This window comes from Oreochromis niloticus, linkage group LG22 (genome assembly GCF_001858045.2).
Source record: "Oreochromis niloticus isolate F11D_XX linkage group LG22, O_niloticus_UMD_NMBU, whole genome shotgun sequence".
Taxonomy (NCBI): Eukaryota; Metazoa; Chordata; class Actinopteri; order Cichliformes; family Cichlidae; genus Oreochromis; species Oreochromis niloticus.
In genome coordinates, this window is record NC_031985.2 from 24,745,995 (window position 1) to 24,768,494 (window position 22,500).

Below are 22,500 nucleotides of genomic sequence, written 5' to 3' on the forward strand. Positions count from 1 at the left end.
CTCGCTGTGGCTTACGGCCATACCACCCTGAACACGCCCGATCTCGTCTGATCTCGGAAGCTAAGCAGGGTCGGGCCTGGTCAGTACTTGGATGGGAGACCGCCTGGGAATACCAGGTGCTGTAAGCTTTTCTTCACACAAAAAACTGCAGGGGCGCTGCTGCTGTCTCTGTTTGTGCTTTGCTCCATATTCTTCTCTGTTTGCCTGCATTGTGTGTCTGTTTTACTAAGTCTCTGAACACGTTTTCCATCCAGTAATGAAACATTTTTCCTACGGTAAAACTTTCACTTCAGCTTTAGCTTCAGCATAGAAAGCTGTTTACAGTAACACATCACTGATCTTAGATCGGAATAGTATGCAGCTGGCTGTTAAAATCATCATATTTATTTAAGTAACAAAACAAACTGAAGACATCCTCAAGATATAAGTCTGCGAAATGCTCCTGAAGCAGTAATAAGAGGGGTGTTTGTCGTCCTCGCTGTGGCTTACGGCCATACCACCCTGAACACGCCCGATCTCGTCTGATCTCGGAAGCTAAGCAGGGTCGGGCCTGGTCAGTACTTGGATGGGAGACCGCCTGGGAATACCAGGTGCTGTAAGCTTTTCTTCACACAAAAAACTGCAGGGGGCGCTGCTGCTGTCTCTGTTTGTGCTTTGCTCCATATTCTTCTCTGTTTGCCTGCATTGTGTGTCTGTTTTACTAAGTCTCTGAACACGTTTTCCATCCAGTAATGAAACATTTTTTCCTACGGTAAAACTTTCACTTCAGCTTTAGCTTCAGCATAGAAAGCTGTTTACAGTAACACATCACTGATCTTAGATCGGAATAGTATGCAGCTGGCTGTTAAAATCATCATATTATTTAAGTAACAAAACAAACTGAAGACATCCTCAAGATATAAGTCTGCGAAATGCTCCTGAAGCAGTAATAAGAGGGGTGTTTGTCGTCCTCGCTGTGGCTTACGGCCATACCACCCTGAACACGCCCGATCTCGTCTGATCTCGGAAGCTAAGCAGGGTCGGGCCTGGTCAGTACTTGGATGGGAGACCGCCTGGGAATACCAGGTGCTGTAAGCTTTTCTTCACACAAAAAACTGCAGGGGGCGCTGCTGCTGTCTCTGTTTGTGCTTTGCTCCATATTCTTCTCTGTTTGCCTGCATTGTGTGTCTGTTTTACTAAGTCTCTGAACACGTTTTCCATCCAGTAATGAAACATTTTTTCCTACGGTAAAACTTTCACTTCAGCTTTAGCTTCAGCATAGAAAGCTGTTTACAGTAACACATCACTGATCTTAGATCGGAATAGTATGCAGCTGGCTGTTAAAATCATCATATTTATTTAAGTAACAAAACAAACTGAAGACATCCTCAAGATATAAGTCTGCGAAATGCTCCTGAAGCAGTAATAAGAGGGGTGTTTGTCGTCCTCGCTGTGGCTTACGGCCATACCACCCTGAACACGCCCGATCTCGTCTGATCTCGGAAGCTAAGCAGGGTCGGGCCTGGTCAGTACTTGGATGGGAGACCGCCTGGGAATACCAGGTGCTGTAAGCTTTTCTTCACACAAAAAACTGCAGGGGGCGCTGCTGCTGTCTCTGTTTGTGCTTTGCTCCATATTCTTCTCTGTTTGCCTGCATTGTGTGTCTGTTTTACTAAGTCTCTGAACACGTTTTCCATCCAGTAATGAAACATTTTTCCTACGGTAAAACTTTCACTTCAGCTTTAGCTTCAGCATAGAAAGCTGTTTACAGTAACACATCACTGATCTTAGATCGGAATAGTATGCAGCTGGCTGTTAAAATCATCATATTTATTTAAGTAAAACAAACAAACTGAAGACATCCTCAAGATATAAGTCTGCGAAATGCTCCTGAAGCAGTAATAAGAGGGGTGTTTGTCGTCCTCGCTGTGGCTTACGGCCATACCACCCTGAACACGCCCGATCTCGTCTGATCTCGGAAGCTAAGCAGGGTCGGGCCTGGTCAGTACTTGGATGGAGACCGCCTGGGAATACCAGGTGCTGTAAGCTTTTCTTCACACAAAAAACTGCAGGGGGCGCTGCTGCTGTCTCTGTTTGTGCTTTGCTCCATATTCTTCTCTGTTTGCCTGCATTGTGTGTCTGTTTTACTAAGTCTCTGAACACGTTTTCCATCCAGTAATGAAACATTTTTTCCTACGGTAAAACTTTCACTTCAGCTTTAGCTTCAGCATAGAAAGCTGTTTACAGTAACACATCACTGATCTTAGATCGGAATAGTATGCAGCTGGCTGTTAAAATCATCATATTTATTTAAGTAACAAAACAAACTGAAGACATCCTCAAGATATAAGTCTGCGAAATGCTCCTGAAGCAGTAATAAGAGGGTGTTTGTCGTCCTCGCTGTGGCTTACGGCCATACCACCCTGAACAGCCCGATCTCGTCTGATCTCGGAAGCTAAGCAGGGTCGGGCCTGGTCAGTACTTGGATGGGAGACCGCCTGGGAATACCAGGTGCTGTAAGCTTTTCTTCACACAAAAAACTGCAGGGGGCGCTGCTGCTGTCTCTGTTTGTGCTTTGCTCCATATTCTTCTCTGTTTGCCTGCATTGTGTGTCTGTTTTACTAAGTCTCTGAACACGTTTTCCATCCAGTAATGAAACATTTTTTCCTACGGTAAAACTTTCACTTCAGCTTTAGCTTCAGCATAGAAAGCTGTTTACAGTAACACATCACTGATCTTAGATCGGAATAGTATGCAGCTGGCTGTTAAAATCATCATATTTATTTAAGTAACAAAACAAACTGAAGACATCCTCAAGATATAAGTCTGCGAAATGCTCCTGAAGCAGTAATAAGAGGGGTGTTTGTCGTCCTCGCTGTGGCTTACGGCCATACCACCCTGAACACGCCCGATCTCGTCTGATCTCGGAAGCTAAGCAGGGTCGGGCCTGGTCAGTACTTGGATGGGAGACCGCCTGGGAATACCAGGTGCTGTAAGCTTTTCTTCACACAAAAACTGCAGGGGCGCTGCTGCTGTCTCTGTTTGTGCTTTGCTCCATATTCTTCTCTGTTTGCCTGCATTGTGTGTCTGTTTTACTAAGTCTCTGAACACGTTTTCCATCCAGTAATGAAACATTTTTTCCTACGGTAAAACTTTCACTTCAGCTTTAGCTTCAGCATAGAAAGCTGTTTACAGTAACACATCACTGATCTTAGATCGGAATAGTATGCAGCTGGCTGTTAAAATCATCATATTTATTTAAGTAACAAAACAAACTGAAGACATCCTCAAGATATAAGTCTGCGAAATGCTCCTGAAGCAGTAATAAGAGGGGTGTTTGTCGTCCTCGCTGTGGCTTACGGCCATACCACCCTTCTCGTCTGATGGAAGCTAAGTCGGGCCTGGTTACTTGGATGGGAGACCGCCTGGGAATACCAGGTGCTGTAAGCTTTTCTTCACACAAAAAACTGCAGGGGCGCTGCTGCTGTCTCTGTTTGTGCTTTGCTCCATATTCTTCTCTGTTTGCCTGCATTGTGTGTCTGTTTTACTAAGTCTCTGAACACGTTTTCCATCCAGTAATGAAACATTTTTCCTACGGTAAAACTTTCACTTCAGCTTTAGCTTCAGCATAGAAAGCTGTTTACAGTAACACATCACTGATCTTAGATCGGAATAGTATGCAGCTGGCTGTTAAAATCATCATATTTATAAGTAACAAAACAACTGAAGACATCCTCAAGATATAAGTCTGCGAAATGCTCCTGAAGCAGTAATAGAGGGGTGTTTGTCGTCCTCGCTGTGGCTTACGGCCATACACCCTGAACACGCCCGATCTCGTCTCTCGGAAGCTAAGCAGGGGGGCCTGGTCAGTACTTGGATGGGAGACCGCCTGGGAATACCAGGTGCTGTAAGCTTTTCTTCACACAAAAAACTGCAGGGGGCGCTGCTGCTGTCTCTGTTTGTGCTTTGCTCCATATTCTTCTCTGTTTGCCTGCATTGTGTGTCTGTTTTACTAAGTCTCTGAACACGTTTTCCAGTAATGAAACATTTTTTCCTACGGTAAAACTTTCACTTCAGCTTTAGCTTCAGCATAGAAAGCTGTTTACAGTAACACATCACTGATCTTAGATCGGAATAGTATGCAGCTGGCTGTTAAAATCATCATATTTATTTAAGTAACAAAACTGAAGACATCCTCAAGATATAAGTCTGCGAAATGCTCCTGAAGCAGTAATAAGAGGGGTGTTTGTCGTCCTCGCTGTGGCTTACGGCCATACCACCCTGAACACGCCCGATCTCGTCTGATCTCGGAAGCTAAGCAGGGTCGGGCCTGGTCAGTACTTGGATGGGAGACCGCCTGGGAATACCAGGTGCTGTAAGCTTTTCTTCACACAAAAAACTGCAGGGGGCGCTGCTGCTGTCTCTGTTTGTGCTTTGCTCCATATTCTTCTCTGTTTGCCTGCATTGTGTGTCTGTTTTACTAAGTCTCTGAACACGTTTTCCATCCAGTAATGAAACATTTTTTCCTACGGTAAAACTTTCACTTCAGCTTTAGCTTCAGCATAGAAAGCTGTTTACAGTAACACATCACTGATCTTAGATCGGAATAGTATGCAGCTGGCTGTTAAAATCATCATATTTATTTAAGTAACAAAACAAACTGAAGACATCCTCAAGATATAAGTCTGCGAAATGCTCCTGAAGCAGTAATAAGAGGGGTGTTTGTCGTCCTCGCTGTGGCTTACGGCCATACCACCCTGAACACGCCCGATCTCGTCTGATCTCGGAAGCTAAGCAGGGTCGGGCCTGGTCAGTACTTGGATGGGAGACCGCCTGGGAATACCAGGTGCTGTAAGCTTTTCTTCACACAAAAAACTGCAGGGGGCGCTGCTGCTGTCTCTGTTTGTGCTTTGCTCCATATTCTTCTCTGTTTGCCTGCATTGTGTGTCTGTTTTACTAAGTCTCTGAACACGTTTTCCATCCAGTAATGAAACATTTTTTCCTACGGTAAAACTTTCACTTCAGCTTTAGCTTCAGCATAGAAAGCTGTTTACAGTAACACATCACTGATCTTAGATCGGAATAGTATGCAGCTGGCTGTTAAAATCATCATATTTATTTAAGTAACAAAACAAACTGAAGACATCCTCAAGATATAAGTCTGCGAAATGCTCCTGAAGCAGTAATAAGAGGGGTGTTGTCGTCCTCCGGCTGTGGCTTACGGCCATACCACCCTGAAACACGCCCGATCTCGTCTGATCTCGGAAGCTAAGCAGGGTCGGGCCTGGTCAGTACTTGGATGGGGAGACCGCCTGGAATACCAGGTGCTGTAAAGCTTTCTTCACACAAAAAACTGCAGGGGCGCTGCTGCTGTCCTGTTTGTGCTTTGCTCCATATTCTTCTCTGTTTGCCTGCATTGTGTGTCTGTTTACTAAGTCTCTGAACACGTTTTCCATCCAGTAATGAAACATTTTTCCTACGGTAAAACTTTCACTCAGCTTTAGCTTCAGCATAGAAAGCTGTTTACAGTAACACATCACTGATCTTAGATCGGAATAGTATGCAGCTGGCTGTTAAAATCATCATATTTATTTAAGTAACAAAACAAACTGAAGACATCCTCAAGATATAAGTCTGCGAAATGCTCCTGAAGCAGTAATAAGAGGGGTGTTTGTCGTCCTCGCTGTGGCTTACGGCCATACCACCTGAACACGCCCGATCTCGTCTGATCTCGGAGCTAAGCAGGGTCGGGCCTGGTCAGTACTTGGATGGGAGACCGCCTGGGAATACCAGGTGCTGTAAGCTTTTCTTCACACAAAAAACTGCAGGGGGCGCTGCTGCTGTCTCTGTTTGTGCTTTGCTCCATATTCTTCTCTGTTTGCCTGCATTGTGTGTCTGTTTTACTAAGTCTCTGAACACGTTTTCCATCCAGTAATGAAACATTTTTTCCTACGGTAAAACTTTCACTTCAGCTTTAGCTTCAGCATAGAAAGCTGTTTACAGTAACACATCACTGATCTTAGATCGGAATAGTATGCAGCTGGCTGTTAAATCATCATATTTATTTAAGTAACAAAACAAACTGAAGACATCCTCAAGATATAAGTCTGCGAAATGCTCCTGAAGCAGTAATAAGAGGGTGTTTGTCGTCCTCGCTGTGGCTTACGGCCATACCACCCTGAACACGCCCGATCTCGTCTGATCTCGGAAGCTAAGCAGGGTCGGGCCTGGTCAGTACTTGGATGGGAGACCGCCTGGGAATACCAGGTGCTGTAAGCTTTTCTTCACACAAAAAACTGCAGGGGGCGCTGCTGCTGTCTCTGTTTGTGCTTTGCTCCATATTCTTCTCTGTTGCCTGCATTGTGTGTCTGTTTTACTAAGTCTCTGAACACGTTTTCCATCCAGTAATGAAACATTTTTTCCTACGGTAAAACTTTCACTTCAGCTTTAGCTTCAGCATAGAAGCTGTTTACAGTAACACATCACTGATCTTAGATCGGAATAGTATGCAGCTGGCTGTTAAAATCATCATATTTATTAAGTAACAAAACAAACTGAAGACATCCTCAAGATATAAGTCTGCGAAATGCTCCTGAAGCAGTAATAAGAGGGGTGTTTGTCGTCCTCGCTGTGGCTTACGGCCATACCACCCTGAACACGCCCGATCTCGTCTGATCTCGGAAGCTAAGCAGGGTCGGGCCTGGTCAGTACTTGGATGGGAGACCGCCTGGGAATACCAGGTGCTGTAAGCTTTTCTTCACACAAAAAACTGCAGGGGGCGCTGCTGCTGTCTCTGTTTGTGCTTTGCTCCATATTCTTCTCTGTTTGCCTGCATTGTGTGTCTGTTTTACTAAGTCTCTGAACACGTTTCCATCCAGTAATGAAACATTTTTCCTACGGTAAAACTTTCACTTCAGCTTTAGCTTCAGCATAGAAAGCTGTTTACAGTAACACATCACTGATCTTAGATCGGAATAGTATGCAGCTGGCTGTTAAAATCATCATATTTATTTAAGTAACAAAACAAACTGAAGACATCCTCAAGATATAAGTCTGCGAAATGCTCCTGAAGCAGTAATAAGAGGGGTGTTTGTCGTCCTCGCTGTGGCTTACGGCCATACCACCCTGAACACGCCCGATCTCGTCTGATCTCGGAAGCTAAGCAGGGTCGGGCCTGGTCAGTACTTGGATGGGAGACCGCCTGGGAATACCAGGTGCTGTAAGCTTTTCTTCACACAAAAACTGCAGGGGCGCTGCTGCTGTCTCTGTTTGTGCTTTGCTCCATATTCTTCTCTGTTTGCCTGCATTGTGTGTCTGTTTTACTAAGTCTCTGAACACGTTTTCCATCCAGTAATGAAACATTTTTTCCTACGGTAAAACTTTCACTTCAGCTTTAGCTTCAGCATAGAAAGCTGTTTACAGTAACACATCACTGATCTTAGATCGGAATAGTATGCAGCTGGCTGTTAAAATCATCATATTTATTTAAGTAACAAAACAAACTGAAGACATCCTCAAGATATAAGTCTGCGAAATGCTCCTGAAGCAGTAATAAGAGGGGTGTTGTCGTCCTCGCTGTGGCTTACGGCCATACCACCTGAACACGCCCGATCTCGTCTGATCTCGGAAGCTAAGCAGGGTCGGGCCTGGTCAGTACTTGGATGGGAGACCGCCTGGGAATACCAGGTGCTGTAAGCTTTTCTTCACACAAAAACTGCAGGGGCGCTGCTGCTGTCTCTGTTTGTGCTTTGCTCCATATTCTTCTCTGTTTGCCTGCATTGTGTGTCTGTTTTACTAAGTCTCTGAACACGTTTCCATCCAGTAATGAAACATTTTTCCTACGGTAAAACTTTCACTTCAGCTTTAGCTTCAGCATAGAAAGCTGTTTACAGTAACACATCACTGATCTTAGATCGGAATAGTATGCAGCTGGCTGTTAAATCATCATATTTATTTAAGTAACAAAACAAACTGAAGACATCCTCAAGATATAAGTCTGCGAAATGCTCCTGAAGCAGTAATAAGAGGGGTGTTTGTCGTCCTCGCTGTGGCTTACGGCCATACCACCCTGAACACGCCCGATCTCGTCTGATCTCGGAAGCTAAGCAGGTCGGGCCTGGTCAGTACTTGGATGGGAGACCGCCTGGGAATACCAGGTGCTGTAAGCTTTTCTTCACACAAAAAACTGCAGGGGGCGCTGCTGCTGTCTCTGTTTGTGCTTTGCTCCATATTCTTCTCTGTTTGCCTGCATTGTGTGTCTGTTTTACTAAGTCTCTGAACACGTTTTCCATCCAGTAATGAAACATTTTTTCCTACGGTAAAACTTTCACTTCAGCTTTAGCTTCAGCATAGAAAGCTGTTTACAGTAACACATCACTGATCTTAGATCGGAATAGTATGCAGCTGGCTGTTAAAATCATCATATTTATTTAAGTAACAAACAAACTGAAGACATCCTCAAGATATAAGTCTGCGAAATGCTCCTGAAGCAGTAATAAGAGGGTGTTGTCGTCCTCGCTGTGGCTTACGGCCATACCACCCTGAACACGCCCGATCTCGTCTGATCTCGGAAGCTAAGCAGGGTCGGGCCTGGTCAGTACTTGGATGGGAGACCGCCTGGGAATACCAGGTGCTGTAAGCTTTTCTTCACACAAAAACTGCAGGGGCGCTGCTGTCTCTGTTTGTGCTTTGCTCCATATTCTTCTCTGTTTGCCTGCATTGTGTGTCTGTTTACTAAGTCTCTGAACACGTTTTCCATCCAGTAATGAAACATTTTTCCTACGGTAAACTTTCACTTCAGCTTTAGCTTCAGCATAGAAAGCTGTTTACAGTAACACATCACTGATCTTAGATCGGAATAGTATGCAGCTGGCTGTTAAATCATCATATTTATTTAAGTAACAAAACAAACTGAAGACATCCTCAAGATATAAGTCTGCGAAATGCTCCTGAAGCAGTAATAAGAGGGGTGTTGTCGTCCTCGCTGTGGCTTACGGCCATACCACCCTGAACACGCCCGATCTCGTCTGATCTCGGAAGCTAAGCAGGGTCGGCCTGGTCAGTACTTGGATGGGAGACCGCCTGGGAATACCAGGTGCTGTAAGCTTTTCTTCACACAAAAACTGCAGGGGGCGCTGCTGCTGTCTCTGTTTGTGCTTTGCTCCATATTCTTCTCTGTTTGCCTGCATTGTGTGTCTGTTTTACTAAGTCTCTGAACACGTTTTCCATCCAGTAATGAAACATTTTTTCCTACGGTAAACTTTCACTTCAGCTTTAGCTTCAGCATAGAAAGCTGTTTACAGTAACACATCACTGATCTTAGATCGGAATAGTATGCAGCTGGCTGTTAAAATCATCATATTTATTTAAGTAACAAAACAAACTGAAGACATCCTCAAGATATAAGTCTGCGAAATGCTCCTGAAGCAGTAATAAGAGGGGTGTTTGTCGTCCTCGCTGTGGCTTACGGCCATACCACCCTGAACACGCCCGATCTCGTCTGATCTCGGAAGCTAAGCAGGGTCGGGCCTGGTCAGTACTTGGATGGGAGACCGCCTGGGAATACCAGGTGCTGTAAGCTTTTCTTCACACAAAAAACTGCAGGGGCGCTGCTGCTGTCTCTGTTTGTGCTTTGCTCCATATTCTTCTCTGTTTGCCTGCATTGTGTGTCTGTTTTACTAAGTCTCTGAACACGTTTTCCATCCAGTAATGAAACATTTTTCCTACGGTAAACTTTCACTTCAGCTTTAGCTTCAGCATAGAAAGCTGTTTACAGTAACACATCACTGATCTTAGATCGGAATAGTATGCAGCTGGCTGTTAAAATCATCATATTTATTTAAGTAACAAAACAAACTGAAGACATCCTCAAGATATAAGTCTGCGAAATGCTCCTGAAGCAGGGGTGTTTGTCGTCCTCGCTGTGGCTTACGGCCATACCACCCTGAACACGCCCGATCTCGTCTGATCTCGGAAGCTAAGCAGGGTCGGGCCTGGTCAGTACTTGGATGGGAGACCGCCTGGGAATACCAGGTGCTGTAAGCTTTTCTTCACACAAAAAACTGCAGGGGGCGCTGCTGCTGTCTCTGTTTGTGCTTTGCTCCATATTCTTCTCTGTTTGCCTGCATTGTGTGTCTGTTTTACTAAGTCTCTGAACACGTTTTCCATCCAGTAATGAAACATTTTTTCCTACGGTAAAACTTCACTTCAGCTTTAGCTTCAGCATAGAAAGCTGTTTACAGTAACACATCACTGATCTTAGATCGGAATAGTATGCAGCTGGCTGTTAAAATCATCATATTATTTAAGTAACAAAACAAACTGAAGACATCCTCAAGATATAAGTCTGCGAAATGCTCCTGAAGCAGTAATAAGAGGGGTGTTTGTCGTCCTCGCTGTGGCTTACGGCCATACCACCCTGAACACGCCCGATCTCGTCTGATCTCGGAAGCTAAGCAGGGTCGGGCCTGGTCAGTACTTGGATGGGAGACCGCCTGGGAATACCAGGTGCTGTAAGCTTTTCTTCACACAAAAACTGCAGGGGGCGCTGCTGCTGTCTCTGTTTGTGCTTTGCTCCATATTCTTCTCTGTTTGCCTGCATTGTGTGTCTGTTTTACTAAGTCTCTGAACACGTTTTCCATCCAGTAATGAAACATTTTTTCCTACGGTAAAACTTTCACTTCAGCTTTAGCTTCAGCATAGAAAGCTGTTTACAGTAACACATCACTGATCTTAGATCGGAATAGTATGCAGCTGGCTGTTAAAATCATCATATTTATTTAAGTAACAAACAAACTGAAGACATCCTCAAGATATAAGTCTGCGAAATGCTCCTGAAGCAGTAATAAGAGGGGTGTTTGTCGTCCTCGCTGTGGCTTACGGCCATACCACCCTGAACACGCCCGATCTCGTCTGATCTCGGAAGCTAAGCAGGGTCGGGCCTGGTCAGTACTTGGATGGGAGACCGCCTGGGAATACCAGGTGCTGTAAGCTTTTCTTCACACAAAAAACTGCAGGGGCGCTGCTGCTGTCTCTGTTTGTGCTTTGCTCCATATTCTTCTCTGTTTGCCTGCATTGTGTGTCTGTTTTACTAAGTCTCTGAACACGTTTTCCATCCAGTAATGAAACATTTTTCCTACGGTAAAACTTTCACTTCAGCTTTAGCTTCAGCATAGAAAGCTGTTTACAGTAACACATCACTGATCTTAGATCGGAATAGTATGCAGCTGGCTGTTAAATCATCATATTTATTTAAGTAACAAACAAACTGAAGACATCCTCAAGATATAAGTCTGCGAAATGCTCCTGAAGCAGTAATAAGAGGGGTGTTTGTCGTCCTCGCTGTGGCTTACGGCCATACCACCCTGAACACGCCCGATCTCGTCTGATCTCGGAAGCTAAGCAGGGTCGGGCCTGGTCAGTACTTGGATGGGAGACGCCTGGGAATACCAGGTGCTGTAAGCTTTTCTTCACACAAAAAACTGCAGGGGCGCTGCTGCTGTCTCTGTTTGTGCTTTGCTCCATATTCTTCTCTGTTTGCCTGCATTGTGTGTCTTTTTACTAAGTCTCTGAACACGTTTTCCATCCAGTAATGAAACATTTTTTCCTACGGTAAAACTTTCACTTCAGCTTTAGCTTCAGCATAGAAAGCTGTTTACAGTAACACATCACTGATCTTAGATCGGAATAGTATGCAGCTGGCTGTTAAATCATCATATTTATTTAAGTAACAAAACAAACTGAAGACATCCTCAAGATATAAGTCTGCGAAATGCTCCTGAAGCAGTAATAAGAGGGGTGTTTGTCGTCCTCGCTGTGGCTTACGGCCATACCACCCTGAACACGCCCGATCTCGTCTGATCTCGGAAGCTAAGCAGGGTCGGGCCTGGTCAGTACTTGGATGGGAGACCGCCTGGGAATACCAGGTGCTGTAAGCTTTTCTTCACACAAAAAACTGCAGGGGGCGCTGCTGCTGTCTCTGTTTGTGCTTTGCTCCATATTCTTCTCTGTTGCCTGCATTGTGTGTCTGTTTTACTAAGTCTCTGAACACGTTTTCCATCCAGTAATGAAACATTTTTTCCTACGGTAAAACTTTCACTTCAGCTTTAGCTTCAGCATAGAAAGCTGTTTACAGTAACACATCACTGATCTTAGATCGGAATAGTATGCAGCTGGCTGTTAAAATCATCATATTTATTTAAGTAACAAAACAAACTGAAGACATCCTCAAGATATAAGTCTGCGAAATGCTCCTGAAGCAGTAATAAGAGGGGTGTTTGTCGTCCTCGCTGTGGCTTACGGCCATACCACCCTGAACACGCCCGATCTCGTCTGATCTCGGAAGCTAAGCAGGGTCGGCCTGGTCAGTACTTGGATGGGAGACCGCCTGGGAATACCAGGTGCTGTAAGCTTTCTTCACACAAAAACTGCAGGGGGCGCTGCTGCTGTCTCTGTTGTGCTTTGCTCCATATTCTCTCTGTTGCCTGCATTGTGTGTCTGTTTTACTAAGTCTCTGAACACGTTTTCCATCCAGTAATGAAACATTTTTCCTACGGTAAAACTTTCACTTCAGCTTAGCTTCAGCATAGAAAGCTGTTTACAGTAACACATCACTGATCTTAGATCGGAATAGTATGCAGCTGGCTGTTAAATCATCATATTTATTTAAGTAACAAAACAAACTGAAGACATCCTCAAGATATAAGTCTGCGAAATGCTCCTGAAGCAGTAATAAGAGGGTGTTTGTCGTCCTCGCTGTGGCTTACGGCCATACCACCCTGAACACGCCCGATCTCGTCTGATCTCGGAAGCTAAGCAGGGTCGGGCCTGGTCAGTACTTGGATGGGAGACCGCCTGGGAATACCAGGTGCTGTAAGCTTTTCTTCACACAAAAAACTGCAGGGGCGCTGCTGCTGTCTCTGTTGTGCTTTGCTCCATATTCTTCTCTGTTTGCCTGCATTGTGTGTCTTTTACTAAGTCTCTGAACACGTTTCCATCCAGTAATGAAACATTTTTCCTACGGTAAAACTTTCACTTCAGCTTTAGCTTCAGCATAGAAAGCTGTTTACAGTAACACATCACTGATCTTAGATCGGAATAGTATGCAGCTGGCTGTTAAAATCATCTATTTATTTAAGTAACAAAACAAACTGAAGACATCCTCAAGATATAAGTCTGCGAAATGCTCCTGAAGCAGTAATAAGAGGGGTGTTTGTCGTCCTCGCTGTGGCTTACGGCCATACCACCCTGAACACGCCCGATCTCGTCTGATCTCGGAAGCTAAGCAGGGTCGGGCCTGGTCAGTACTTGGATGGGAGACCGCCTGGGAATACCAGGTGCTGTAAGCTTTTCTTCACACAAAAAACTGCAGGGGCGCTGCTGCTGTCTCTGTTTGTGCTTTGCTCCATATTCTTCTCTGTTTGCCTGCATTGTGTGTCTGTTTTACTAAGTCTCTGAACACGTTTCCATCCAGTAATGAAACATTTTTCCTACGGTAAAACTTTCACTTCAGCTTTAGCTTCAGCATAGAAAGCTGTTTACAGTAACACATCACTGATCTTAGATCGGAATAGTATGCAGCTGGCTGTTAAAATCATCATATTTATTTAAGTAACAAAACAAACTGAAGACATCCTCAAGATATAAGTCTGCGAAATGCTCCTGAAGCAGTAATAAAGGGGTGTTTGTCGTCCTCGCTGTGGCTTACGGCCATACCACCCTGAACACGCCCGATCTCGTCTGATCTCGGAAGCTAAGCAGGGTCGGGCCTGGTCAGTACTTGGATGGGAGACCGCCTGGGAATACCAGGTGCTGTAAGCTTTCTTCACACAAAAAACTGCAGGGGGCGCTGCTGCTGTCTCTGTTTGTGCTTTGCTCCATATTCTTCTCTGTTGCCTGCATTGTGTGTCTGTTTTACTAAGTCTCTGAACACGTTTTCCATCCAGTAATGAAACATTTTTCCTACGGTAAAACTTTCACTTCAGCTTTAGCTTCAGCATAGAAAGCTGTTTACAGTAACACATCACTGATCTTAGATCGGAATAGTATGCAGCTGGCTGTTAAAATCATCTATTTATTTAAGTAACAAAACAAACTGAAGACATCCTCAAGATATAAGTCTGCGAAATGCTCCTGAAGCAGTAATAAGAGGGGTGTTTGTCGTCCTCGCTGTGGCTTACGGCCATACCACCCTGAACACGCCCGATCTCGTCTGATCTCGGAAGCTAAGCAGGGTCGGGCCTGGTCAGTACTTGGATGGGAGACCGCCTGGGAATACCAGGTGCTGTAAGCTTTCTTCACACAAAAAACTGCAGGGGGCGCTGCTGCTGTCTCTGTTTGTGCTTTGCTCCATATTCTTCTCTGTTTGCCTGCATTGTGTGTCTGTTTACTAAGTCTCTGAACACGTTTCCATCCAGTAATGAAACATTTTTCCTACGGTAAACTTTCACTTCAGCTTTAGCTTCAGCATAGAAAGCTGTTTACAGTAACACATCACTGATCTTAGATCGGAATAGTATGCAGCTGGCTGTTAAAATCATCTATTTATTTAAGTAACAAAACAAACTGAAGACATCCTCAAGATATAAGTCTGCGAAATGCTCCTGAAGCAGTAATAAGAGGGTGTTTGTCGTCCTCGCTGTGGCTTACGGCCATACCACCCTGAACACGCCCGATCTCGTCTGATCTCGGAAGCTAAGCAGGGTCGGGCCTGGTCAGTACTTGGATGGGAGACCGCCTGGGAATACCAGGTGCTGTAAGCTTTTCTTCACACAAAAACTGCAGGGGCGCTGCTGCTGTCTCTGTTTGTGCTTTGCTCCATATTCTTCTCTGTTTGCCTGCATTGTGTGTCTGTTTTACTAAGTCTCTGAACACGTTTTCCATCCAGTAATGAAACATTTTTCCTACGGTAAAACTTTCACTTCAGCTTTAGCTTCAGCATAGAAAGCTGTTTACAGTAACACATCACTGATCTTAGATCGGAATAGTATGCAGCTGGCTGTTAAAATCATCATATTTATTTAAGTAACAAAACAAACTGAAGACATCCTCAAGATATAAGTCTGCGAAATGCTCCTGAAGCAGTAATAAAGGGGTGTTGTCGTCCTCGCTGTGGCTTACGGCCATACCACCCTGAACACGCCCGATCTCGTCTGATCTCGGAAGCTAAGCAGGGTCGGGCCTGGTCAGTACTTGGATGGGAGACCGCCTGGGAATACCAGGTGCTGTAAGCTTTTCTTCACACAAAAAACTGCAGGGGGCGCTGCTGCTGTCTCTGTTTGTGCTTTGCTCCATATTCTTCTCTGTTTGCCTGCATTGTGTGTCTGTTTTACTAAGTCTCTGAACACGTTTTCCATCCAGTAATGAAACATTTTTTCCTACGGTAAAACTTTCACTTCAGCTTTAGCTTCAGCATAGAAAGCTGTTACAGTAACACATCACTGATCTTAGATCGGAATAGTATGCAGCTGGCTGTTAAAATCATCTATTTATTTAAGTAACAAAACAAACTGAAGACATCCTCAAGATATAAGTCTGCGAAATGCTCCTGAAGCAGTAATAAGAGGGGTGTTTGTCGTCCTCGCTGTGGCTTACGGCCATACCACCCTGAACACGCCCGATCTCGTCTGATCTCGGAAGCTAAGCAGGGTCGGGCCTGGTCAGTACTTGGATGGGAGACCGCCTGGGAATACCAGGTGCTGTAAGCTTTCTTCACACAAAAAACTGCAGGGGGCGCTGCTGCTGTCTCTGTTTGTGCTTTGCTCCATATTCTTCTCTGTTTGCCTGCATTGTGTGTCTGTTTACTAAGTCTCTGAACACGTTTTCCATCCAGTAATGAAACATTTTTCCTACGGTAAACTTTCACTTCAGCTTTAGCTTCAGCATAGAAAGCTGTTTACAGTAACACATCACTGATCTTAGATCGGAATAGTATGCAGCTGGCTGTTAAAATCATCTATTTATTTAAGTAACAAAACAAACTGAAGACATCCTCAAGATATAAGTCTGCGAAATGCTCCTGAAGCAGTAATAAGAGGGTGTTTGTCGTCCTCGCTGTGGCTTACGGCCATACCACCCTGAACACGCCGATCTCGTCTGATCTCGGAAGCTAAGCAGGGTCGGGCCTGGTCAGTACTTGGATGGGAGACCGCCTGGGAATACCAGGTGCTGTAAGCTTTTCTTCACACAAAAAACTGCAGGGGGCGCTGCTGCTGTCTCTGTTTGTGCTTTGCTCCATATTCTTCTCTGTTTGCCTGCATTGTGTGTCTGTTTTACTAAGTCTCTGAACACGTTTTCCATCCAGTAATGAAACATTTTTCCTACGGTAAAACTTTCACTTCAGCTTTAGCTTCAGCATAGAAAGCTGTTTACAGTAACACATCACTGATCTTAGATCGGAATAGTATGCAGCTGGCTGTTAAAATCATCTATTTATTTAAGTAACAAAACAAACTGAAGACATCCTCAAGATATAAGTCTGCGAAATGCTCCTGAAGCAGTAATAAGAGGGTGTTTGTCGTCCTCGCTGTGGCTTACGGCCATACCACCCTGAACACGCCCGATCTCGTCTGATCTCGGAAGCTAAGCAGGGTCGGGCCTGGTCAGTACTTGGATGGGAGACCGCCTGGGAATACCAGGTGCTGTAAGCTTTTCTTCACACAAAAAACTGCAGGGGGCGCTGCTGCTGTCTCTGTTTGTGCTTTGCTCCATATTCTTCTCTGTTTGCCTGCATTGTGTGTCTGTTTTACTAAGTCTCTGAACACGTTTTCCATCCAGTAATGAAACATTTTTCCTACGGTAAAACTTTCACTTCAGCTTTAGCTTCAGCATAGAAAGCTGTTTACAGTAACACATCACTGATCTTAGATCGGAATAGTATGCAGCTGGCTGTTAAAATCATCTATTTATTTAAGTAACAAAACAAACTGAAGACATCCTCAAGATATAAGTCTGCGAAATGCTCCTGAAGCAGTAATAAGAGGGGTGTTGTCGTCCTCGCTGTGGCTTACGGCCATACCACCCTGAACACGCCCGATCTCGTCTGATCTCGGAAGCTAAGCAGGGTCGGGCCTGGTCAGTACTTGGATGGGAGACCGCCTGGGAATACCAGGTGCTGTAAGCTTTTCTTCACACAAAAAACTGCAGGGGGCGCTGCTGCTGTCTCTGTTTGTGCTTTGCTCCATATTCTTCTCTGTTTGCCTGCATTGTGTGTCTGTTTTACTAAGTCTCTGAACACGTTTTCCATCCAGTAATGAAACATTTTTCCTACGGTAAAACTTCACTTCAGCTTTAGCTTCAGCATAGAAAGCTGTTTACAGTAACACATCACTGATCTTAGATCGGAATAGTATGCAGCTGGCTGTTAAAATCATCATATTATTTAAGTAACAAAACAAACTGAAGACATCCTCAAGATATAAGTCTGCGAAATGCTCCTGAAGCAGTAATAAGAGGGTGTTTGTCGTCCTCGCTGTGGCTTACGGCCATACCACCCTGAACACGCCCGATCTCGTCTGATCTCGGAAGCTAAGCAGGGTCGGGCCTGGTCAGTACTTGGATGGGAGACCGCCTGGGAATACCAGGTGCTGTAAGCTTTTCTTCACACAAAAAACTGCAGGGGCGCTGCTGCTGTCTCTGTTTGTGCTTGCTCCATATTCTTCTCTGTTTGCCTGCATTGTGTGTCTGTTTTACTAAGTCTCTGAACACGTTTTCCATCCAGTAATGAAACATTTTTCCTACGGTAAAACTTTCACTTCAGCTTTAGCTTCAGCATAGAAAGCTGTTTACAGTAACACATCACTGATCTTAGATCGGAATAGTATGCAGCTGGCTGTTAAAATCATCATATTTATTAAGTAACAAAACAAACTGAAGACATCCTCAAGATATAAGTCTGCGAAATGCTCCTGAAGCAGTAATAAGAGGGGTGTTGTCGTCCTCGCTGTGGCTTACGGCCATACCACCCTGAACACGCCCGATCTCGTCTGATCTCGGAAGCTAAGCAGGGTCGGGCCTGGTCAGTACTTGGATGGGAGACCGCCTGGGAATACCAGGTGCTGTAAGCTTTCTTCACACAAAAAACTGCAGGGGGCGCTGCTGCTGTCTCTGTTTGTGCTTTGCTCCATATTCTTCTCTGTTTGCCTGCATTGTGTGTCTGTTTTACTAAGTCTCTGAACACGTTTTCCATCCAGTAATGAAACATTTTTTCCTACGGTAAAACTTTCACTTCAGCTTTAGCTTCAGCATAGAAAGCTGTTTACAGTAACACATCACTGATCTTAGATCGGAATAGTATGCAGCTGGCTTTAAGTAACAAAACAAACTGAAGACATCCTCAAGATATAAGTCTGCGAAATGCTCCTGAAGCAGTAATAAAAGGGGTGTTTGTCGTCCTCGCTGTGGCTTACGGCCATACCACCCTGAACACGCCCGATCTCGTCTGATCTCGGAAGCTAAGCAGGGTCGGGCCTGGTCAGTACTTGGATGGGAGACCGCCTGGGAATACCAGGTGCTGTAAGCTTTTCTTCACACAAAAAACTGCAGGGGGCGCTGCTGCTGTCTCTGTTTGTGCTTTGCTCCATATTCTTCTCTGTTTGCCTGCATTGTGTGTCTGTTTACTAAGTCTCTGAACACGTTTTCCATCCAGTAATGAAACATTTTTTCCTACGGTAAAACTTTCACTTCAGCTTTAGCTTCAGCATAGAAAGCTGTTTACAGTAACACATCACTGATCTTAGATCGGAATAGTATGCAGCTGGCTGTTAAAATCATCATATTATACAAAATTAAGTAACAAAACAAACTGAAGACATCCTCAAGATATAAGTCTGCGAAATGCTCCTGAAGCAGTAATAAGAGGGGTGTTTGTCGTCCTCGCTGTGGCTTACGGCCATACCACCCTGAACACGCCCGATCTCGTCTGATCTCGGAAGCTAAGCAGGGTCGGGCCTGGTCAGTACTTGGATGGGAGACCGCCTGGGAATACCAGGTGCTGTAAGCTTTTCTTCACACAAAAAACTGCAGGGGGCGCTGCTGCTGTCTCTGTTTGTGCTTTGCTCCATATTCTTCTCTGTTTGCCTGCATTGTGTGTCTGTTTTACTAAGTCTCTGAACACGTTTTCCATCCAGTAATGAAACATTTTTTCCTACGGTAAACTTTCACTTCAGCTTTAGCTTCAGCATAGAAAGCTGTTTACAGTAACACATCACTGATCTTAGATCGGAATAGTATGCAGCTGGCTGTTAAAATCATCATATTTATTTAAGTAACAAAACAAACTGAAGACATCCTCAAGATATAAGTCTGCGAAATGCTCCTGAAGCAGTAATAAGAGGGGTGTTTGTCGTCCTCGCTGTGGCTTACGGCCATACCACCCTGAACACACCCGATCTCGTCTGATCTCGGAAGCTAAGCAGGGTCGGGCCTGGTCAGTACTTGGATGGGAGACCGCCTGGGAATACCAGGTGCTGTAAGCTTTTCTTCACACAAAAAACTGCAGGGGGCGCTGCTGCTGTCTCTGTTTGTGCTTTGCTCCATATTCTTCTCTGTTTGCCTGCATTGTGTGTCTGTTTTACTAAGTCTCTGAACACGTTTTCCATCCAGTAATGAAACATTTTTTCCTACGGTAAAACTTTCACTTCAGCTTTAGCTTCAGCATAGAAAGCTGTTTACAGTAACACATCACTGATCTTAGATCGGAATAGTATGCAGCTGGCTGTTAAAATCATCGTATTTATTAAGTAACAAAACAAACTGAAGACATCCTCAAGATATAAGTCTGCGAAATGCTCCTGAAGCAGTAATAAAAGGGGTGTTTGTCGTCCTCGCTGTGGCTTACGGCCATACCACCCTGAACACGCCCGATCTCGTCTGATCTCGGAAGCTAAGCAGGGTCGGGCCTGGTCAGTACTTGGATGGGAGACCGCCTGGGAATACCAGGTGCTGTAAGCTTTCTTCACACAAAAAACTGCAGGGGGCGCTGCTGCTGTCTCTGTTTGTGCTTTGCTCCATATTCTTCTCTGTTTGCCTGCATTGTGTGTCTGTTTTACTAAGTCTCTGAACACGTTTTCCATCCAGTAATGAAACATTTTTTCCTACGGTAAAACTTTCACTTCAGCTTTAGCTTCAGCATAGAAAGCTGTTTACAGTAACACATCACTGATCTTAGATCGGAATAGTATGCAGCTGGCTGTTAAAATCATCGTATTTATTTAAGTAACAAAACAAACTGTTTGAAGACATCCTCAAGATATAAGTCTGCGAAATGCTCCTGAAGCAGTAATAAGAGGGGTGTTTGTCGTCCTCGCTGTGGCTTACGGCCATACCACCCTGAACACGTCTGATCTCGGAAGCTAAGCAGGGTCGGGCCTGGTCAGTACTTGGATGGGAGACCGCCTGGGAATACCAGGTGCTGTAAGCTTTTCTTCACACAAAAAACTGCAGGGGGCGCTGCTGCTGTCTCTGTTTGTGCTTTGCTCCATATTCTTCTCTGTTTGCCTGCATTGTGTGTCTGTTTTACTAAGTCTCTGAACACGTTTTCCATCCAGTAATGAAACATTTTTTCCTACGGTAAAACTTTCACTTCAGCTTTAGCTTCAGCATAGAAAGCTGTTTACAGTAACACATCACTGATCTTAGATCGGAATAGTATGCAGCTGGCTGTTAAAATCATCATATTTATTTAAGTAACAAAACAAACTGTTTGAAGACATCCTCAAGATATAAGTCTGCGAAATGCTCCTGAAGCAGTAATAAGAGGGGTGTTTGTCGTCCTCGCTGTGGCTTACGGCCATACCACCCTGAACACGCCCGATCTCGTCTGATCTCGGAAGCTAAGCAGGGTCGGGCCTGGTCAGTACTTGGATGGGAGACCGCCTGGGAATACCAGGTGCTGTAAGCTTTTCTTCACACAAAAAACTGCAGGGGGCGCTGCTGCTGTCTCTGTTTGTGCTTTGCTCCATATTCTTCTCTGTTTGCCTGCATTGTGTGTCTGTTTTACTAAGTCTCTGAACACGTTTTCCATCCAGTAATGAAACATTTTTTCCTACGGTAAAACTTTCACTTCAGCTTTAGCTTCAGCATAGAAAGCTGTTTACAGTAACACATCACTGATCTTAGATCGGAATAGTATGCAGCTGGCTGTTAAAATCATCGTATTTATTTAAGTAACAAAACAAACTGTTTGAAGACATCCTCAAGATATAAGTCTGCGAAATGCTCCTGAAGCAGTAATAAAAGGGGTGTTTGTCGTCCTCGCTGTGGCTTACGGACATACCACCCTGAACACGCCCGATCTCGTCTGATCTCGGAAGCTAAGCAGGGTCGGGCCTGGTCAGTACTTGGATGGGAGACCGCCTGGGAATACCAGGTGCTGTAAGCTTTTCTTCACACAAAAAACTGCAGGGGGCGCTGCTGCTGTCTCTGTTTGTGCTTTGCTCCATATTCTTCTCTGTTTGCCTGCATTGTGTGTCTGTTTTACTAAGTCTCTGAACACGTTTTCCATCCAGTAATGAAACATTTTTTCCTACGGTAAAACTTTCACTTCAGCTTTAGCTTCAGCATAGAAAGCTGTTTACAGTAACACATCACTGATCTTAGATCGGAATAGTATGCAGCTGGCTGTTAAAATCATCGTATTTATCTAAGTAACAAAACAAACTGAAGACATCCTCAAGATATAAGTCTGCGAAATGCTCCTGAAGCAGTAATAAAAGGGGTGTTTGTCGTCCTCGCTGTGGCTTACGGCCATACCACCCTGAACACGCCCGATCTCGTCTGATCTCGGAAGCTAAGCAGGGTCGGGCCTGGTCAGTACTTGGATGGGAGACCGCCTGGGAATACCAGGTGCTGTAAGCTTTTCTTCACACAAAAAACTGCAGGGGGCGCTGCTGCTGTCTCTGTTTGTGCTTTGCTCCATATTCTTCTCTGTTTGCCTGCATTGTGTGTCTGTTTTACTAAGTCTCTGAACACGTTTTCCATCCAGTAATGAAACATTTTTTCCTACGGTAAAACTTTCACTTCAGCTTTAGCTTCAGCATAGAAAGCTGTTTACAGTAACACATCACTGATCCTAGATCGGAATAGTATGCAGCTGGCTGTTAAAATCATCGTATTTATTTAAGTAACAAAACAAACTGAAGACATCCTCAAGATATAAGTCTGCGAAATGCTCCTGAAGCAGTAATAAGAGGGGTGTTTGTCGTCCTCGCTGTGGCTTACGGCCATACCACCCTGAACACGCCCGATCTCGTCTGATCTCGGAAGCTAAGCAGGGTCGGGCCTGGTCAGTACTTGGATGGGAGACCGCCTGGGAATACCAGGTGCTGTAAGCTTTTCTTCACACAAAAAACTGCAGGGGGCGCTGCTGCTGTCTCTGTTTGTGCTTTGCTCCATATTCTTCTCTGTTTGCCTGCATTGTGTGTCTCTTTTACTAAGTCTCTGAACACGTTTTCCATCCAGTAATGAAACATTTTTTCCTACGGTAAAACTTTCACTTCAGCTTTAGCTTCAGCATAGAAAGCTGTT

General features: G+C 44.7%; 44 non-coding genes and 3 pseudogenes across 44 annotated transcripts; all 47 read left to right on the forward strand.

Annotated features, from left to right (window-relative positions):
* Window positions 1-9: 9 nt before the first annotated feature.
* LOC112843646 (5S ribosomal RNA) lies at window positions 10-128 on the forward strand. Its single transcript, XR_003216114.1, has one exon. It is a non-coding gene; the product is annotated as a 5S ribosomal RNA (ribosomal RNA).
* Window positions 129-483: 355 nt separating this feature from the next.
* On the forward strand, window positions 484-602 carry LOC112843657 (5S ribosomal RNA). Its single transcript, XR_003216125.1, has one exon. It is a non-coding gene; the product is annotated as a 5S ribosomal RNA (ribosomal RNA).
* Window positions 603-958: 356 nt separating this feature from the next.
* Window positions 959-1,077, forward strand: LOC112843667 (5S ribosomal RNA). The gene has a single exon (XR_003216135.1). It is a non-coding gene; the product is annotated as a 5S ribosomal RNA (ribosomal RNA).
* A 357-nt stretch (window positions 1,078-1,434) lies between these two features.
* Window positions 1,435-1,553, forward strand: LOC112843670 (5S ribosomal RNA). Its single transcript, XR_003216137.1, has one exon. It is a non-coding gene; the product is annotated as a 5S ribosomal RNA (ribosomal RNA).
* A 357-nt stretch (window positions 1,554-1,910) lies between these two features.
* Window positions 1,911-2,028, forward strand: LOC112843622 (5S ribosomal RNA). Its single transcript, XR_003216096.1, has one exon. It is a non-coding gene; the product is annotated as a 5S ribosomal RNA (ribosomal RNA).
* A 356-nt stretch (window positions 2,029-2,384) lies between these two features.
* On the forward strand, window positions 2,385-2,502 carry LOC112843632 (5S ribosomal RNA). Its single transcript, XR_003216106.1, has one exon. It is a non-coding gene; the product is annotated as a 5S ribosomal RNA (ribosomal RNA).
* A 357-nt stretch (window positions 2,503-2,859) lies between these two features.
* LOC112843671 (5S ribosomal RNA) lies at window positions 2,860-2,978 on the forward strand. Its single transcript, XR_003216138.1, has one exon. It is a non-coding gene; the product is annotated as a 5S ribosomal RNA (ribosomal RNA).
* An 802-nt stretch (window positions 2,979-3,780) lies between these two features.
* On the forward strand, window positions 3,781-3,893 carry LOC112843644 (uncharacterized; annotated as a pseudogene).
* Window positions 3,894-4,242: 349 nt separating this feature from the next.
* LOC112843672 (5S ribosomal RNA) lies at window positions 4,243-4,361 on the forward strand. The gene has a single exon (XR_003216139.1). It is a non-coding gene; the product is annotated as a 5S ribosomal RNA (ribosomal RNA).
* A 357-nt stretch (window positions 4,362-4,718) lies between these two features.
* Window positions 4,719-4,837, forward strand: LOC112843673 (5S ribosomal RNA). The gene has a single exon (XR_003216140.1). It is a non-coding gene; the product is annotated as a 5S ribosomal RNA (ribosomal RNA).
* A 358-nt stretch (window positions 4,838-5,195) lies between these two features.
* Window positions 5,196-5,315, forward strand: LOC112843642 (uncharacterized; annotated as a pseudogene).
* Window positions 5,316-5,667: 352 nt separating this feature from the next.
* LOC112843637 (5S ribosomal RNA) lies at window positions 5,668-5,784 on the forward strand. Its single transcript, XR_003216111.1, has one exon. It is a non-coding gene; the product is annotated as a 5S ribosomal RNA (ribosomal RNA).
* A 355-nt stretch (window positions 5,785-6,139) lies between these two features.
* LOC112843674 (5S ribosomal RNA) lies at window positions 6,140-6,258 on the forward strand. The gene has a single exon (XR_003216141.1). It is a non-coding gene; the product is annotated as a 5S ribosomal RNA (ribosomal RNA).
* Window positions 6,259-6,612: 354 nt separating this feature from the next.
* LOC112843676 (5S ribosomal RNA) lies at window positions 6,613-6,731 on the forward strand. The gene has a single exon (XR_003216143.1). It is a non-coding gene; the product is annotated as a 5S ribosomal RNA (ribosomal RNA).
* Window positions 6,732-7,086: 355 nt separating this feature from the next.
* Window positions 7,087-7,205, forward strand: LOC112843677 (5S ribosomal RNA). Its single transcript, XR_003216144.1, has one exon. It is a non-coding gene; the product is annotated as a 5S ribosomal RNA (ribosomal RNA).
* A 354-nt stretch (window positions 7,206-7,559) lies between these two features.
* On the forward strand, window positions 7,560-7,677 carry LOC112843631 (5S ribosomal RNA). The gene has a single exon (XR_003216105.1). It is a non-coding gene; the product is annotated as a 5S ribosomal RNA (ribosomal RNA).
* Window positions 7,678-8,029: 352 nt separating this feature from the next.
* Window positions 8,030-8,147, forward strand: LOC112843630 (5S ribosomal RNA). Its single transcript, XR_003216104.1, has one exon. It is a non-coding gene; the product is annotated as a 5S ribosomal RNA (ribosomal RNA).
* Window positions 8,148-8,501: 354 nt separating this feature from the next.
* On the forward strand, window positions 8,502-8,620 carry LOC112843678 (5S ribosomal RNA). The gene has a single exon (XR_003216145.1). It is a non-coding gene; the product is annotated as a 5S ribosomal RNA (ribosomal RNA).
* Window positions 8,621-8,967: 347 nt separating this feature from the next.
* On the forward strand, window positions 8,968-9,085 carry LOC112843626 (5S ribosomal RNA). The gene has a single exon (XR_003216100.1). It is a non-coding gene; the product is annotated as a 5S ribosomal RNA (ribosomal RNA).
* Window positions 9,086-9,440: 355 nt separating this feature from the next.
* LOC112843679 (5S ribosomal RNA) lies at window positions 9,441-9,559 on the forward strand. The gene has a single exon (XR_003216146.1). It is a non-coding gene; the product is annotated as a 5S ribosomal RNA (ribosomal RNA).
* Window positions 9,560-9,904: 345 nt separating this feature from the next.
* On the forward strand, window positions 9,905-10,023 carry LOC112843680 (5S ribosomal RNA). Its single transcript, XR_003216147.1, has one exon. It is a non-coding gene; the product is annotated as a 5S ribosomal RNA (ribosomal RNA).
* Window positions 10,024-10,378: 355 nt separating this feature from the next.
* On the forward strand, window positions 10,379-10,497 carry LOC112843681 (5S ribosomal RNA). The gene has a single exon (XR_003216148.1). It is a non-coding gene; the product is annotated as a 5S ribosomal RNA (ribosomal RNA).
* A 355-nt stretch (window positions 10,498-10,852) lies between these two features.
* Window positions 10,853-10,971, forward strand: LOC112843682 (5S ribosomal RNA). Its single transcript, XR_003216149.1, has one exon. It is a non-coding gene; the product is annotated as a 5S ribosomal RNA (ribosomal RNA).
* A 353-nt stretch (window positions 10,972-11,324) lies between these two features.
* On the forward strand, window positions 11,325-11,442 carry LOC112843629 (5S ribosomal RNA). Its single transcript, XR_003216103.1, has one exon. It is a non-coding gene; the product is annotated as a 5S ribosomal RNA (ribosomal RNA).
* Window positions 11,443-11,796: 354 nt separating this feature from the next.
* On the forward strand, window positions 11,797-11,915 carry LOC112843683 (5S ribosomal RNA). Its single transcript, XR_003216150.1, has one exon. It is a non-coding gene; the product is annotated as a 5S ribosomal RNA (ribosomal RNA).
* Window positions 11,916-12,271: 356 nt separating this feature from the next.
* On the forward strand, window positions 12,272-12,389 carry LOC112843628 (5S ribosomal RNA). The gene has a single exon (XR_003216102.1). It is a non-coding gene; the product is annotated as a 5S ribosomal RNA (ribosomal RNA).
* Window positions 12,390-12,737: 348 nt separating this feature from the next.
* On the forward strand, window positions 12,738-12,856 carry LOC112843684 (5S ribosomal RNA). The gene has a single exon (XR_003216151.1). It is a non-coding gene; the product is annotated as a 5S ribosomal RNA (ribosomal RNA).
* Window positions 12,857-13,206: 350 nt separating this feature from the next.
* On the forward strand, window positions 13,207-13,325 carry LOC112843685 (5S ribosomal RNA). The gene has a single exon (XR_003216152.1). It is a non-coding gene; the product is annotated as a 5S ribosomal RNA (ribosomal RNA).
* A 353-nt stretch (window positions 13,326-13,678) lies between these two features.
* On the forward strand, window positions 13,679-13,797 carry LOC112843687 (5S ribosomal RNA). Its single transcript, XR_003216154.1, has one exon. It is a non-coding gene; the product is annotated as a 5S ribosomal RNA (ribosomal RNA).
* A 353-nt stretch (window positions 13,798-14,150) lies between these two features.
* On the forward strand, window positions 14,151-14,269 carry LOC112843688 (5S ribosomal RNA). Its single transcript, XR_003216155.1, has one exon. It is a non-coding gene; the product is annotated as a 5S ribosomal RNA (ribosomal RNA).
* Window positions 14,270-14,619: 350 nt separating this feature from the next.
* Window positions 14,620-14,738, forward strand: LOC112843689 (5S ribosomal RNA). The gene has a single exon (XR_003216156.1). It is a non-coding gene; the product is annotated as a 5S ribosomal RNA (ribosomal RNA).
* A 352-nt stretch (window positions 14,739-15,090) lies between these two features.
* LOC112843690 (5S ribosomal RNA) lies at window positions 15,091-15,209 on the forward strand. Its single transcript, XR_003216157.1, has one exon. It is a non-coding gene; the product is annotated as a 5S ribosomal RNA (ribosomal RNA).
* A 355-nt stretch (window positions 15,210-15,564) lies between these two features.
* LOC112843691 (5S ribosomal RNA) lies at window positions 15,565-15,683 on the forward strand. Its single transcript, XR_003216158.1, has one exon. It is a non-coding gene; the product is annotated as a 5S ribosomal RNA (ribosomal RNA).
* A 351-nt stretch (window positions 15,684-16,034) lies between these two features.
* On the forward strand, window positions 16,035-16,152 carry LOC112843624 (5S ribosomal RNA). Its single transcript, XR_003216098.1, has one exon. It is a non-coding gene; the product is annotated as a 5S ribosomal RNA (ribosomal RNA).
* Window positions 16,153-16,506: 354 nt separating this feature from the next.
* LOC112843692 (5S ribosomal RNA) lies at window positions 16,507-16,625 on the forward strand. The gene has a single exon (XR_003216159.1). It is a non-coding gene; the product is annotated as a 5S ribosomal RNA (ribosomal RNA).
* Window positions 16,626-16,979: 354 nt separating this feature from the next.
* On the forward strand, window positions 16,980-17,098 carry LOC112843693 (5S ribosomal RNA). Its single transcript, XR_003216160.1, has one exon. It is a non-coding gene; the product is annotated as a 5S ribosomal RNA (ribosomal RNA).
* A 353-nt stretch (window positions 17,099-17,451) lies between these two features.
* Window positions 17,452-17,570, forward strand: LOC112843694 (5S ribosomal RNA). Its single transcript, XR_003216161.1, has one exon. It is a non-coding gene; the product is annotated as a 5S ribosomal RNA (ribosomal RNA).
* A 352-nt stretch (window positions 17,571-17,922) lies between these two features.
* Window positions 17,923-18,041, forward strand: LOC112843695 (5S ribosomal RNA). Its single transcript, XR_003216162.1, has one exon. It is a non-coding gene; the product is annotated as a 5S ribosomal RNA (ribosomal RNA).
* A 336-nt stretch (window positions 18,042-18,377) lies between these two features.
* LOC112843696 (5S ribosomal RNA) lies at window positions 18,378-18,496 on the forward strand. Its single transcript, XR_003216163.1, has one exon. It is a non-coding gene; the product is annotated as a 5S ribosomal RNA (ribosomal RNA).
* Window positions 18,497-18,857: 361 nt separating this feature from the next.
* LOC112843698 (5S ribosomal RNA) lies at window positions 18,858-18,976 on the forward strand. Its single transcript, XR_003216165.1, has one exon. It is a non-coding gene; the product is annotated as a 5S ribosomal RNA (ribosomal RNA).
* Window positions 18,977-19,332: 356 nt separating this feature from the next.
* On the forward strand, window positions 19,333-19,451 carry LOC112843621 (5S ribosomal RNA). The gene has a single exon (XR_003216095.1). It is a non-coding gene; the product is annotated as a 5S ribosomal RNA (ribosomal RNA).
* Window positions 19,452-19,807: 356 nt separating this feature from the next.
* LOC112843699 (5S ribosomal RNA) lies at window positions 19,808-19,926 on the forward strand. Its single transcript, XR_003216166.1, has one exon. It is a non-coding gene; the product is annotated as a 5S ribosomal RNA (ribosomal RNA).
* Window positions 19,927-20,286: 360 nt separating this feature from the next.
* Window positions 20,287-20,395, forward strand: LOC112843640 (uncharacterized; annotated as a pseudogene).
* A 361-nt stretch (window positions 20,396-20,756) lies between these two features.
* Window positions 20,757-20,875, forward strand: LOC112843700 (5S ribosomal RNA). Its single transcript, XR_003216167.1, has one exon. It is a non-coding gene; the product is annotated as a 5S ribosomal RNA (ribosomal RNA).
* A 361-nt stretch (window positions 20,876-21,236) lies between these two features.
* On the forward strand, window positions 21,237-21,355 carry LOC112843713 (5S ribosomal RNA). Its single transcript, XR_003216180.1, has one exon. It is a non-coding gene; the product is annotated as a 5S ribosomal RNA (ribosomal RNA).
* A 357-nt stretch (window positions 21,356-21,712) lies between these two features.
* LOC112843701 (5S ribosomal RNA) lies at window positions 21,713-21,831 on the forward strand. The gene has a single exon (XR_003216168.1). It is a non-coding gene; the product is annotated as a 5S ribosomal RNA (ribosomal RNA).
* A 357-nt stretch (window positions 21,832-22,188) lies between these two features.
* LOC112843702 (5S ribosomal RNA) lies at window positions 22,189-22,307 on the forward strand. Its single transcript, XR_003216169.1, has one exon. It is a non-coding gene; the product is annotated as a 5S ribosomal RNA (ribosomal RNA).
* The last annotated feature ends 193 nt before the right edge of the window (window positions 22,308-22,500 follow it).